This window comes from Schistocerca serialis, chromosome 4 (genome assembly GCF_023864345.2).
Source record: "Schistocerca serialis cubense isolate TAMUIC-IGC-003099 chromosome 4, iqSchSeri2.2, whole genome shotgun sequence".
NCBI classification, from domain to species: domain Eukaryota; kingdom Metazoa; phylum Arthropoda; class Insecta; order Orthoptera; family Acrididae; genus Schistocerca; species Schistocerca serialis.
In genome coordinates, this window is record NC_064641.1 from 417,972,659 (window position 1) to 417,986,030 (window position 13,372).

Below are 13,372 nucleotides of genomic sequence, written 5' to 3' on the forward strand. Positions count from 1 at the left end.
AGTAACCAGCTGAACCACCTCCATGCTAGGGATTGGGGTTTGAAATTATTCCCCATGAACGAGGAATTCCCAGTAAGCACGAGTCATAAGCTCGCGTTGATTACGTCCCTGCCCTTTGTACACACCGCCCGTCGCTACTACCGATTGAATGATTTGGCGAGGTCTTCGGACTGGTACACGGCATCGACTCTGTCGTTGCCGATGCTACAGGTAAGATAACCAAATTTAATCATTTAGAGGAAGTAAAAGTCGTAACAAGGTTTCCGTAGGTGACCCTGCGCAAGGATCATTACTGACTAGACTGCATGTCTTTCGATGTGCGTGTCGTCTCGTGCAACACGCTACCTGTACGGCTCGCAGTATCCATGCCCCCCGTGCGGAACCACGCGAGCTTTTCAAATCTAACGGAAAATTTGTGTGGTACGAGCGCTGAAGCTCTGGAGCGGCTGGCCTGCGGCACCTGGCGCCTAGCGCCGGTTTTGAATGACTTTCGCCCGAGTGCCTGTCTGCTCCGGAGTGGAGCCGTACGACGCCCATCGGCCGTGAGGCCGTTGGAAAAAACACTGGAACAAGTGCCGTCAAACGCCTCAGTCCCGCCTATGCAACTGTTTTGCAAGTGGAAACTAAAAAAGACCACCCAGGAAGGTGGATCGCTCGGCTCGTGGGTCGATGAAGAACGGAGCAAATTGCGCGTCGACAGGTGAACTGCAGGACACATGAACATCAACGTTTCGAACGCACATTGGGGTCCATGGATTCCGTTCTCGGGCCACGTCTAGCTGAGGGTCGGCTACGTATACTGAAGCGCGCCGCATTTGTCCCGCATCAGAGACCATGGAGTGTCGTGGCCCCCTATGGGGCCAGCCGCGTCTCAAACGTGCGATGCGCGCCCGTCGCCTGGCGATTCACATATCAGTACTGTCTCGGTAGCGTGCACTGCTGGCTGGCGGTGTGGCGTGCGACACCTCGTACAACGATCTCAGAGCAGGCTGAATTTAAGCATATTACTAAGTGGAGGAAAAGAAACTAACAAGGACTCCCCCAGTAGCAGCGAGCGAACAGGGAAGAGTCCAGCACCGACGCCGCAGGTTGCCGCCTGTCGTGGCATGTGGTGTTTGGGAGGGTCCACTACCCCGGCGCCTCGCGACGAGCCCAATTCCAACTTGAATGAGGCCATGACCTGTAGAGGGTGCCAGGCCCGGAGCGGCTGGTGCGAGCGTCTGTGGGACCTCTACTTCGAGTCGCGTTGCTTGAGAGTGCAGCTTCAAGTGTGCGGTAAACTCCATCCGAGACTAAATATGACCACGAGACCGATAGCGAACAAGTACTGTGAGGATAAGTTGAAAGGAACTTTGAAGAGAGAGTTCAAAAGTACTTGAAAGCATTCTGGAGTAAACGTGAGAAGTCCAAAAGGTCGAACGTGTGAGATTCACGTCCATCCAGCCACTGACCCCCGCCTTCGGCAGATGGGACCAGCCGCCCGCGCGGAGCAATCAGCGGCGGGGTCGTGTCCGGTTGCCTTTCCACTCACCACGGGATGGGGCCGTTCTGGTGTGCGGTAGGCCGCACTTCTCCCCTAGTAGGACGTCGCGACCCATTGGGAGCCAGCCTATGACCTGGGTGTGCAGCCTGTGCTTCCGTGGGCCTCAGTTCGCGTCTGTTGGGCAGAGCACCAGTGTCCTGGCTGGCTGCTCGGCGGTATATCTGAAGAAGTCGATTCACCCCTTTTTGCGCTCGGGCTCCCAGCAAGCGCGCACGGTTCTTCCCGGATGATGGACCGACCTGGCCCGGCCCAGGATCCGCACCACTGTTAGCTCAGGATGGTCTCGGGCGGAATAATCGCTCCTGTCAGCGGCGCTTCAGCTTTGGATAATTTCACGACTCGTCTTGAAACACGGACCAAGGAGTCTAACATGTGCGCGAGTCATTGGGCTGTACGAAACCTAAAGGCATAATGAAAGTGAAGGTCTCGCCTCGCGCGGGCCAAGGGAGGATGCGGCTTCCCCGTCCTTAACGGGGCGGCGGCCTCTGCACTCCCGGGGTGTCTCGTCCTTATTGCGAGGTGAGGCGCTCCTAGAGCGTACACGTTGGGACCTGAAGGATGGTGAACTATGCCTGGCCAGGACGAAGTCAAGGCAAACCCTGATGGAGGTCTGTAGCGATTCTGACATGCAAATGATCGTCGGAACTGGGTATAGGAGCGAAAGACTAATCGAACCATCTAGTAGCTGGTTCCCTCCGAAATTACCCTCAGGATAGCTGGTGCTTGTACGAGTCTTATCCGGTAAAGCGAATGATTAGAGGCCTTGGGGCCGAAACGATGTCAACCTATTCTCAAACTTTAAATGGGTGAGATCTGCAGCTTGCTTGATATGCTGAAGCCGCGAGCAAACGACTCGGATCAGAGTGCCAAGTGGGCCACTTTTGGTAAGCAGAACTGGCGCTGTGGGGTGAACCAAACGCCGAGTTAAGGCACCCGAATCGACGCTCATGGGAAACCATGAAGGGCGTTGGTTGCTTAAGACAGCAGGACAGTGACCATGGAAGTCGGAATCCGCTAAGGAGTGTGTAACAACTCACTTGCCGAAGCAACTATCCCTGAAAATGGATGGCGCTGAAGTGTCGTGCCTATATTTGGCCGTTAGTCTGGCAGTCATGGCCAGTACTGCGACCGGACGCGAAGCCCTGACGAGTAGGAGGGTCGTGGCGGTGGATGCAGATGGGTCTGGGCGTGAGCCTGCCTGGAGCCGCCGTCGGCGCAGATCTTGGTGGTAGTAGCAAATACTCCAGCGAGGCCCTGGAGGGCTGACGCGGAGATGGGTTTCGTTTGAACAGCCGTTGCACACGAGTCAGTCGATCCTAAGCCCTAGGAGAAATCCGATGTTTATGGGGGCCATCATAGCATGATGCACTTTGTGCTGGCCCCCGTTGGGCGAAAGGGAATCCGGTTTGTATTCTGGAACCCGGCAGCAGAACCGATACAAATCGGGCCCTTCTTTTGGAGGTGTTTGAAGGGGTAACCCAAAAGTACCCAGAGACGCCATCTGGAGATCGGGGAAGAGTATTATTTTACGCATGAGCGGTCGAGTTCCCTGATATCCTCTAGCAGGGAGATAGGGTTTGGAATGCGAAGAGCACTGCAGTTGCGGCGGTGCCCCGATATTCCCCTCGGACCTTGAAAATCTGGGAGAGGGCCAAGTGGAGGTGTCGCGCCAGTTCGTACCCATATCCACAGCAGGTCTTCAAGGTGAAGAGCCTCTAGTCGATAGAATAATGTAGGTAAGGGAAGTCGGCAAATTGGATAAGTAACTTTGGGATAAGGATTGGCTCTGAGGATCGGGGCGTGTCTGTCTTTGTCGGGAAGTGGGTCAGTGCTAACGTGCCAGGCCTGGGCGAGGTGAGTGTCGTAGGGGTGCCGGTAAGTGCGGGCGTTTAGCGCGGGCCTGGTCTGCTCTCGCCATTGGTCGGCCTCGCGCTGGCCGGCGGTACAGGATGCGCGTACCTGCGCGGCGTTTGCGCCCCGGTGCTTCAACCTGTGTGCAGGATCCAAGCTCGGTCCCATGCCTTGTCCTCCCACGGATCTTCCTTGCTGCAAGGCCGCGTCCGCCTTAGCGTGCTCCTCTGGGGAAGCGCGGGGGCGCGGATTCTCTTCGGCCGCCATTCAACGATCAACTCAGAACTGGCGCGGACTGGAGGAATCCGACTGTCTAATTAAAACAAAGCATTGCGATGGCCCTAGTGGGTGTTGATGCTGTGTGATTTCTGCCCAGTGCTCTGAATGTCAACGTGAAGAAATTCAAGCAATCACGGGTAAACAGTGGGAGTAACTATTACTCTCTTTGCAAGCCACCACCAAAGCAGAAACCGTGTCCAAGCATGTAGCCAAGCGCAAGAGAATCCTAACAGTTAAAGTTTCAGTGGTTGTCCCAACATCTGTTGGGGTTACAAGATATTGGCGGGCACGGTTACACAATCCTGCACTAGGCCGTGGCTTGGAAATTGTCAACATGCCTCCGAGTGCTGTAAGTGGATCATCGACCCTCCACCATTCTGGACAGGTAGGCAATACATCGGTGCAGTCCATCTGCGAGTTGGTTTGTAGCCCACCAGAGGAGCCCCGTATATACGGTGTCCTGCCACCAACTGCAGAGCAGGAGGTCCTTGCAGGAACAGGAAAGAGACTCTTCAGCATGTCCTCCAACGTTGCCCACTTACCCATTTCGCTAGAATAGATAGTTACGACCGAGTTGGTAGCTCCATCCAAAAAGCACTTGAGCACAAAGGGTACAAGGTGATTACAACGCCATCTATCACACTTATCAACTCGGATCGGTATGTCCCAGATCTTCTAGTTACCCACGGTCCGGATTTCAAGCCAGGACGGGTATTGGGACAATAATTGAAACGACCATAACATATGAATATACCGTGAGTCTCAATCGTGCCAAAATGATGTAGAGGCAGAAGTACGAGCAGCCAGCAGTTCTCAGCGCACTCCAGCGGATATACAATCTAAGCCGCCCGCCTGATATTATGCCGCTCGTTGTTACTGTACGGGTTTCTTGGGCACCCCGTAATAAGGCTATATGGAGCCGTTTCTATCTCTGCCAGTTCCTCACTAGGGAACTCATCTGTAACACCATAACAGCTAGTGTTAGAATACACCAGCAGTTCATGCGTAAAGTTTGGTGGACGGCTTGACAAGAATGAGCACCGTTCTGCGACCATCTGTAGAAGGCAATCTAGGTGTAGGAATCCAGACATGTTTGCTTCCTTGCCCCAACAGTGGCATTATAATAACTTGGACAAGATAGCCGCGAGGCTGTCCACCTACCTAGCCAAATGCCTCGTCATTTAATTAGTGACGCTCATGAATGGATTAACGAGATTCCGGCGGCCGCACAGCCGAAGTCGCAACCGTCGGAGACTGCGAAAAGCGCGCGGAAACCGGCGAAGGTGGCCGGGCAACAGCCCAGCGGCCCAGTCAGTGAAAGCGACAGCAGTAACCGCGCCTCTACGCCAATGTCGAGCACCGAAGGGCGCAAGTCCCGGACCCGACAGAAGAGACGAAAGCCGAACAAGCAGCCGGACTCGGCGCAGGCAGTTGGGCAACAGCCCAGCGGCCCAGTCGAGGACGGCACGTCCCGCTACAAGGTAAGCCCTAGCGATCTTGCGACCGTGAAGCTTATCGCGAAGTGGCTCGAAGACGTCCCGAAACTCGTAGACTACTCTCTCAAACCGGGGCAACTGGTCGAGGAGACAAATCTGGGGGATCTCAAGAGACAATTGAGAGCTAAGTTGTTTGACTGGGCCATGGCGCAGTCGGCTCTCTCAGGAAAGGTAGACGCCTTGGAGGAGGAGTTGGCGAGGACGAAGGCTGTGCCCCCGGCGCTGCCCAAGACATTTGCACAAGTTGCCACCACTCCACCCTCCCCAGAACGGAAGACGCAGGCGATGATAACCAAGGCCCAGAATGAGAAGGCTACGCTCTTCATCAAGTCTAAGGGTAACGAAAGTGGTGCAGAAGTGAAAAAGAAGTTCATCTCCCTGGTCAAGCCAGAGGTCGAAGGTGTGAAGTTCTCACGCGACGTCACAAACGGCCCGACACTCATCGTTAAAGTGGCGTCTGAGACTGGTCGCCAGAAGCTGCTTGCAAACACCCAACTGACAGAAGCACTGAAGTGTGAGCTACCGAAAAAGCTCAATCCGCAGATATTCATATATCATGTACCTTGTGTCATGAAGAATGAGGCTGTCGTTGAACTAACTCGAAAGCAAAACGACCTTGGAAGACTTTCGGAAACACAATTCCGCCAGTAGTTTAAGCCGAAGTTCCAGACTGGACCAAGGGGCAAACAGTCATCACATCTTGTGGTAGAAGTAAGCCCCAGACTCAGAGTCACCATTATAAGGCAGAAACGATTGTACATGGACTTCGAGTCCATGCCAGTCGATGACTACCTGGACTTGGTCGTCTGCACGCGGTGCCAGGATGTGAACCATTCGGCAAGTTTCTGCAAGCAGGACCTGAGTATAATAACATGCAGGCACTGTGGCGAGGACGGCCACATGAGAAAGGATTGTAGACAGGCGGGGGACCGGGCGGTCTGCATCCCGTGCAAAAAGCGTAACCGTACATGCGTAACGCCAGGTAAAGAGTGTGAATATTACAAGATTCTCACTCAACACAAAATCCAGAGAACAGTCTATGGGAGACAAGACCTCTCGTCAACCGTCTCCTTACCGGCTGCTGCCTCACCTGTTGCTGACTGGACTGTGAAAAATCACAATGCCCGTGTCGGTTGAAATAGGACAGCTGAACTGCGCGCGAACGCAAGCGGTGCACGAGGTACGACGCCGAGCAGAGGAGGAGTCTCTAGACATTCTATGTCTTCAAGAACCCTACTCCAGGGACTGAAAGATCCGATATATGCCGACTACATCTCAGATCCTGGGTGGGGGAGAGCACCCTATGGCAGCAATCGTTGTGCTAAATCGATCTCTCAGAGCAGTCAAAGAGGCGCACCTAAGCAACAGATGCATGGCGATTTCACCTTTTCGTGCTCAACATGTACTTCGAGTACAGACACCGAGAGAGACCGTATATTGACCAGTTAAAAGAGGCGGTTGGGTTCTACCGCAATGACTTGCTCATTTGCACAATGGACGCGAACGCCATGTCACCCCTATGGCACAGTGCAGTGACATAACGCCTCTCGGCGCGCGACGCGACGCTAGGCGAGGTGAGAGACTCGTGGTAGCAATTCACGAGGTCGGACTAGAAGTGTTGAACCGACCAAACTTCCCACCAACATTCGAAGGTCGCCGAGGGGCGACCTCGAACATTGATGTGACACTCAAGAGTGCACACGCGCATCTCCATGCGGAGAATTGGAAGGTGTGGCGGGGAACGACACTAAGTGACCACAATCTGATCACATTCACTGTAGCCTATGATGGGGAGCCTCCTCCTCAAGAACAGGTGAACGGCATCGTCAAGTACAACTAGCGAAAGGCTGAATGGGATCGACTAAGAGAAAATCTAGTAGTACCGAATTGGCCAATGGATCGCGTTGTGGACGTGGACAAAGCTGCAGAGGAACTGACGGTGGCCATACAGACAGCAGCAACAGGCGCAGTCCCATTGGCCCACACAGGGAAAACGCCTAGGTCGCCTTGGAACCCTGAGCTGCAGCATCTCCGACGTGAATGCAGAAGGGCGCGGCGGCACTACCAGCGCAGCATTGGCGATCACATGCGTGAGGCCACGCTGGCGCGGTACAGGCGGGCCAAGGCGGTGTTTAAGCGGACTTTGCACACGGTACAGACTGAGAATTGGCAGTCTGGCGTCTGACCCCTGGGGTACGCCGTACAAGATTGCTGCGTCAAAAGTTCGGTCACCAACGGTCCTGGCGACCCTAAGGAAGATCGATGGCAGCCACAACAGTGACTGGGAAGAATCAGCTGACCTCCTCATGAGTACCTTATTGCCCGATGATAGTAGCAAAGATGAGGGTGAGGAACAGGGGAATCTGAGGCGACAACTCAATGAGGTGTACGCCGATGAGACGCCGGTTGCTCCATTCACTGAACGTGAAGTTACCGTTGCAATTCTTGAATTGCGCCGTAAAAAGGCGATGGGCCATGATGGACTCTCTGCCGAGGTTCTCCATGCTGTGTGCATGGAGATCTGCCCTTACCTGACAAACCTCTACAATGAGTGTTTACATCAGGGATGGGTACCAGTGTCGTGGAAGTTGGCCGAAGTGGTCATTCTGCGAAAGGGTGAGGACAGGGATCCGGAAGTGCCGAAATCATACCGACCCATCTGTCTCTTGAACACCATGGCCAAGCTCCACGAGAAGCTCCTATGCCTCCGGCTAGAGCAACACCGGGAGCTTACGGGACAAAGTCCCGACCAGTAGAGATTCAGGAGGGGCCTGTGTACGGAAGATGCTATAAACAAGGCAATGTTGCTGGTGGACACATCTAAAGCTAAGTACGTTTTGGGGATAATGGTTGACATTGCCGGGGCTTTCGACAACCTATGGTGGCCGGCACTGTTCGACAGCCTAAGGAAGTTGGAATGTCCTGGGCCCCTGTACCGGTGCCTACTTGACAACTGCCGTGACCAGCAGGCGGTCTTGCGGTGCCCGGGGCGGGCGGTTGAGAAGTCGATCACTAAGGGATGCCCACAGGGCTCGGTCTTCGGTCCTATATTCTGGGATGTAGGTCTCGAATCAGTGCTGGAGGAACTTGGAGAACTGCGACAAGTGCGAGGCGTAGTGGCGTACGCTGATGACATCATTCTAGTGATAGAAGGTAACTCTCAGGTAATCTTGGAAGTAAACTGCAACGCAGCGCTCAATGCCCTGCAGCAGTGGTGCGAGAAAGTGAAGCTGAGGCTGCCTGCGGAGAATACTGTGTATATCTTGTTGCGCGGCCGTTTGGCGCGGAACCCTGTACTCCAAATCACTGGCGGTGCCAACGATGGAGCTATCAGGCGAACACGCATGACGAGGTATCTGGGAGTCCACCTCGATGAGTCCAGACTGTTCTCTGCACTCATCGAGATCGTATGTCGCAAAGACCAAGCCTTGTTTCACAAGACTGGCAGACAGCGTTGCTGAAGTCCGGAACTGGCTCCTTGACGAGTGGCGGCAAAGGTGGGACGCGCTGCACACAAGCAGGCGCGTGCACCACATATTCCCCAATGTGAGAGAGTGGATGAATCTCCGGTTTCTGAAACCTTCACGGGGACTGGTGCACTTCTTGACGGGACATGGCCCCTTTTCCATCTATTTGTGTAGGACTGGCAAAAGAGAAACCACAGACTGCGACTGTGGCGAGGAATGATCCCCAGAGCACACTCTGTGGGACTGCCCACAATTTGCTGAAGTGCGGGAAGGTGAACTGCCCCCTAACACAGACGTTAGAGCACTACTCGGGAGCAGAGTGCACGGGAGGGTGCTCGACACTCTTGCCTCTGTGATATCTGCACAGGCTCTGGAACAATACCTCCAGCGGAGGGCTCTGGAACTCGTGAGGGAAAGAGCAGGAATGCTCCATGACCCCGACACAACTCCGGAAGCCAGCAGCAATGATTCAGACGCCGACTCGTGGGCCGCCGATGACTAAGCTGCGACTGGACTCTATTCCAAGAAACCAGAACACTCCGGGCTTGACGATGGCCAAGGCCTGGCTAGCCCAAGCGGAGTGCTGTAGACCCTGCTAACCACAGGGGAAATGTGCGCCGGCTGATGCCCATTGTAAGTGGATGCTACGGCGGCACCACCTCCACACGGTTCCCCATGGGCACTGGACGGCAGGCCACGAGACCTGACCCCCGGTGGCAAAGAGTGCTCCTCTGAGGATATAGAGGGTCTGTACCCCCACACAATGGTGACGGTGTGGGGGTCGTTTTTCCAAGATCGCTTCCTGCGGTGGCAACGCTGGGGTAAAGTCGATTCTCGCCCTTTGGTGGAAGGCAAACATTCTGCTGTACATCAGTACTCTATTAATAGTTTCCCTATCTACTATCTAGCGAAACCACAGCCAAGGGAATGGGCTTAGAAAAATTAGCGGGGAAAGAAGACCCTGTTGAGCTTGCCTCCAGTCTGGCACTGTGAGGTGACATGAGAGGTGTAACATAAGTGGGAGATGACAACATCGCCGGTGAAATACCACTACTTTCATTGTTTCTTTACTTACTCGGTTAGGCGGAGCGCGTGCGTCGTGGTATAACAACCCTGCGTCACGGTGTTCTCGAGCTAAGCGTGTTAGCGTTACGTTCGGGCCGCGGCTCCGTGTCCATGCGTCACAGTGTGCAGTGTGTGTGGGTGCAAGCCTGCGCGTGCCGTGCGTCCGTGTGCACCGGCGTGTCCGCGTGTGCGGCGCAGTTTACTCCCTCGCGTGATCCAATTCGAGGACACTGCCAGGCGGGGAGTTTGACTGGGGCGGTACATCTGTCAAAGAATAACGCAGGTGTCCTACGGCCAGCTCAGCGAGGACAGAAACCTCGCGTAGAGCAAAAGGGCAAAAGTTGGCTTGATCCCGATGTTCAGTACGCATAGGGAATGCGAAAGCACTGCCTATCGATCCTTTTGGCTTGGAGAGTTTCCAGCAAGAGGTGCCAGAAAAGTTACCACAGGGATAACTGGCTTGTGGTGGCCAAGCGTTCATAGCGATGTCGCTTTTTGATCCTTCGATGTCGTCGGCTCTTCCTACCATTGCGAACCAGAATTCGCCAAGCGTTGGATTGTTCACCCACTAACGTGAGCTGGGGTTACACCGTCATGAGACAGGTTAGTTTTACCCTACTGATGACTGTGTCGTTGCGCTAGTAATCCTGCTCAGTACGAGAGGAACCGCAGCTTCGGACATTTGGTTCACGCACTCGGCCGAGCGGCTGGTGGTGCGAAGCTACCATCCGTGGGATTAAGCCTGTACGCCTCTAAGGCCGAATCCTGTCTATCCATTGTGGCAACGATATCTCTATGGAGTCTTGAGACTCGAAAGGCTCGAAAATACGTCATTTTACTAGGTGCGGTTGACCCACGTGGCGCCGCGCCGTACGGGCCCAACTTGTTTTACCGGACGGGGCACTCGGGCGACGCTGTCTGGGATCTGTTCCGAGCGCCGCCCTGCCTCTACCGGTCGACCATGGGTGTCTAAATTTCGATGTCGGGACTCGGAATCGTCTGTAGACGACTTAGGTACCGGGTGGGGTGTTGTACTCGGTAGAGCAGTTGCCACGCTGCGATCTGTTGAGACTCATCTCTAGCTTGGGGGATTCGTCGTGTCACGAGACGAGACCCCCGGGGCTGGGCGCCAGGGGCACGTGTGCCCCCTTGCTTCTATTTTTCGTACCTCTGGGCGTATTGGTTTGTGCGGTCGCACTGCATCCAGGGCGCTGCATTCGGTGCAGCGGGCTGGGCGCTACGATGGGTGCCGCCTCCGTGCGCGGCCGGGCGCGCTGCGTAATGCCGCGCTATAGCGTATCGCTTTAGGTGCCGGTGATTGGGTGGCAGACGGGCGGTGTCGGCCCGCCTCTCGGAGCGTCGCGTGGAGGCAGTGGTGTCGAGAGGGTGTCGTGCGGTGGTCACGGTGCCCTGCAGGCAGTGGTACGTTTTCGCCAGCCTCAGCGACGTGTGGTAACATAGCGTACACCGCAGTACAGTGAACTACAATACCTTTATACTATGAATGTGAAATAAAATATCACATGATTTTTTTTAAGAAAATAGACTTGGTATAGGGTGTGTGGTTGCCAAGTCCACGGGGTGGTTAGTGTGGGTGGTGATAATTTTTTTTTTACCTTATTGTTATTTTAATACCTGTACAAATTAGGTAGGCTGCCAGCGGCACACTACGCCGCTCTTCAGCCAGAGTGTTTACAATTGTATCAGAACGGAGAATGATAATTAACATAGTGATGGGCAAAAGAGAGAGGTCACAGAGACACAAAAAACACGGAGTCGTTCACACATGACGATAACAACACTGAAAACACGTTGGCACGGCGCACAGAACACTGATGAATCCGATGGCACAAGTGAATGTAGTAGTGGGATGGTGGACACCAAAAACAATAAACGACGTCACACACATGAGACACAGAAGGCGATGATCTCCGGCGGGCGAATGTTCACTATGCGTTTGCGAGTCTGGGGACCTGGAGGAAGGGGAGGAAGGGGAGTGGGAGGGGAGAGCAGAGATGCCACAGGCAGGGGAGATAGGGGGAGGGAGGAAGGGGGAGAGGAAGCCCAAGGGAAGAGGGGGGAGGGAGGGGACGGGGAAAAGGAAAAAGAAGGGAAGAGAAGAGATGGGAGGGATGGTGCTGAAAGGAAAGGACACCGGAAGTGGGGGCCAGGGCAGGGTCAAAGTCGATAGGAGGGGTAGATGGAGGGGACGAGGACATCATCAGAGAGAGGGAGCTGGCGGTAGCCACCTTGGGAAAGGGTAAGAAGGTTGGAGAGATGGAGACCGGGCGGGACGTGGGAATACATGCGCGGCAGCGGGCGGGGGTGGGAGAGGATTGGGGAGACGAGCGGGTGAGGAGGATCAAGTTTACGGGAGGTGTACAGGATCCGTATCCTTTCAAGGAAAAGGAGGAGGTGGGGGAAGGGGATGAGATCATACAGATTCCGCGCAGGGGAGGGGAGACGAATGCGATAGGCAAGGCGGAGAGCATGGCGTTCAAGGATTTGGAGGGATTTATAAAAGGTAGGGGGGGCGGAAATCCAGGCGGGATGGGCGTAACAGAGGATAGGGCAGATGAGGGATGTATAGGTGTGGAGGATTGTGGAGGGTTCCAGACCCCACGTACAGCCGGAAAGGAGCTTGAGGAGACGAAGTCGGGAACGTGCCTTGGCTTGGATTGTCTGGAGATGGGGAGTCCAGGAGAGGCGACGGTCGAGGGTGACGCCAAGGTACTTAAGGGTGGGAGTGAGGGTGATGGGACGGCCATAGACGGTGAGATAGAAATCAAGGAGGCAGAAGGAAGGGGTGGTTTTGCCTACAATGATCGCCTGGGTTTTGGAAGGATTGACCTTGAGCAACCACTGGTTGCACCAAGCGGTGAACCGGTCAAGATGGGTTTGGAGAAGGCGTTGGGAGCGTTGCAGGGTGGGGGCAAGGGCAAGGAAGGCGGTGTCATTGGCAAACTGGAGAAGGTGGACGGGGGGTGACGGCGGCGGCATCTCCACCGTGTACAAAAGGTACAGAAGGGGGGAGAGGACGGAGCCTTGGGGCACACCGGCGGAGGGGAAAAAGGTGTAGGAATCTGTGTTATGGATGGTGACATAGGAAGGGCGGCGGGAGAGAAAGGAACCGATCAGACGGACGTAGTTAATGTGAAGGGCGAAGGTTTGGAGCTTGAAGAGGAGACCGGAATGCCAGACGCAGTCATAAGCGCGTTCGAGGTCAAGAGAGAGGAAGATTGCGGAGCGACGGGAATTGAAATGGTTCAAATGGCTCTGAGCACTATGGGACTCAACTGCTGAGGTCATTAGTCCCCTAGAACTTAGAACTAGTTAAACCTAACTAACCTAAGGACATCACAGACATCCATGCCCGAGGCAGGATTCGAACCTGCGACCGTAGCGGTCTTGCGGTTCCAGACTGCAGCGCCTTTAACCGCACGGCCACTTCGGCCGGCGACGGGAATTGAGCTGTTCAGAAAGGAGATGAGTGAGGTGAAGGAGAAGATCGACAGAAGAGAAGGACGGCCGAAAGCCACACTGGCTAACGGGAAGGAGGCGGTGCTGGCGGAGATGCTGGTGGATGCGACGGGTGAGGATAGATTCCACGACCTTGCTGAAGGCTGAGGTAAGGCTGATGGGACGGTAGGAGGAGACGGCGGACGGCGGTT

The 13,372-nt window shown here is 54.9% G+C and overlaps 1 pseudogene; it reads left to right on the forward strand.

Annotated features, from left to right (window-relative positions):
• The first annotated feature begins 961 nt into the window (after positions 1-961).
• Positions 962-10,797, forward strand: LOC126475650 (large subunit ribosomal RNA; annotated as a pseudogene).
• The last annotated feature ends 2,575 nt before the right edge of the window (positions 10,798-13,372 follow it).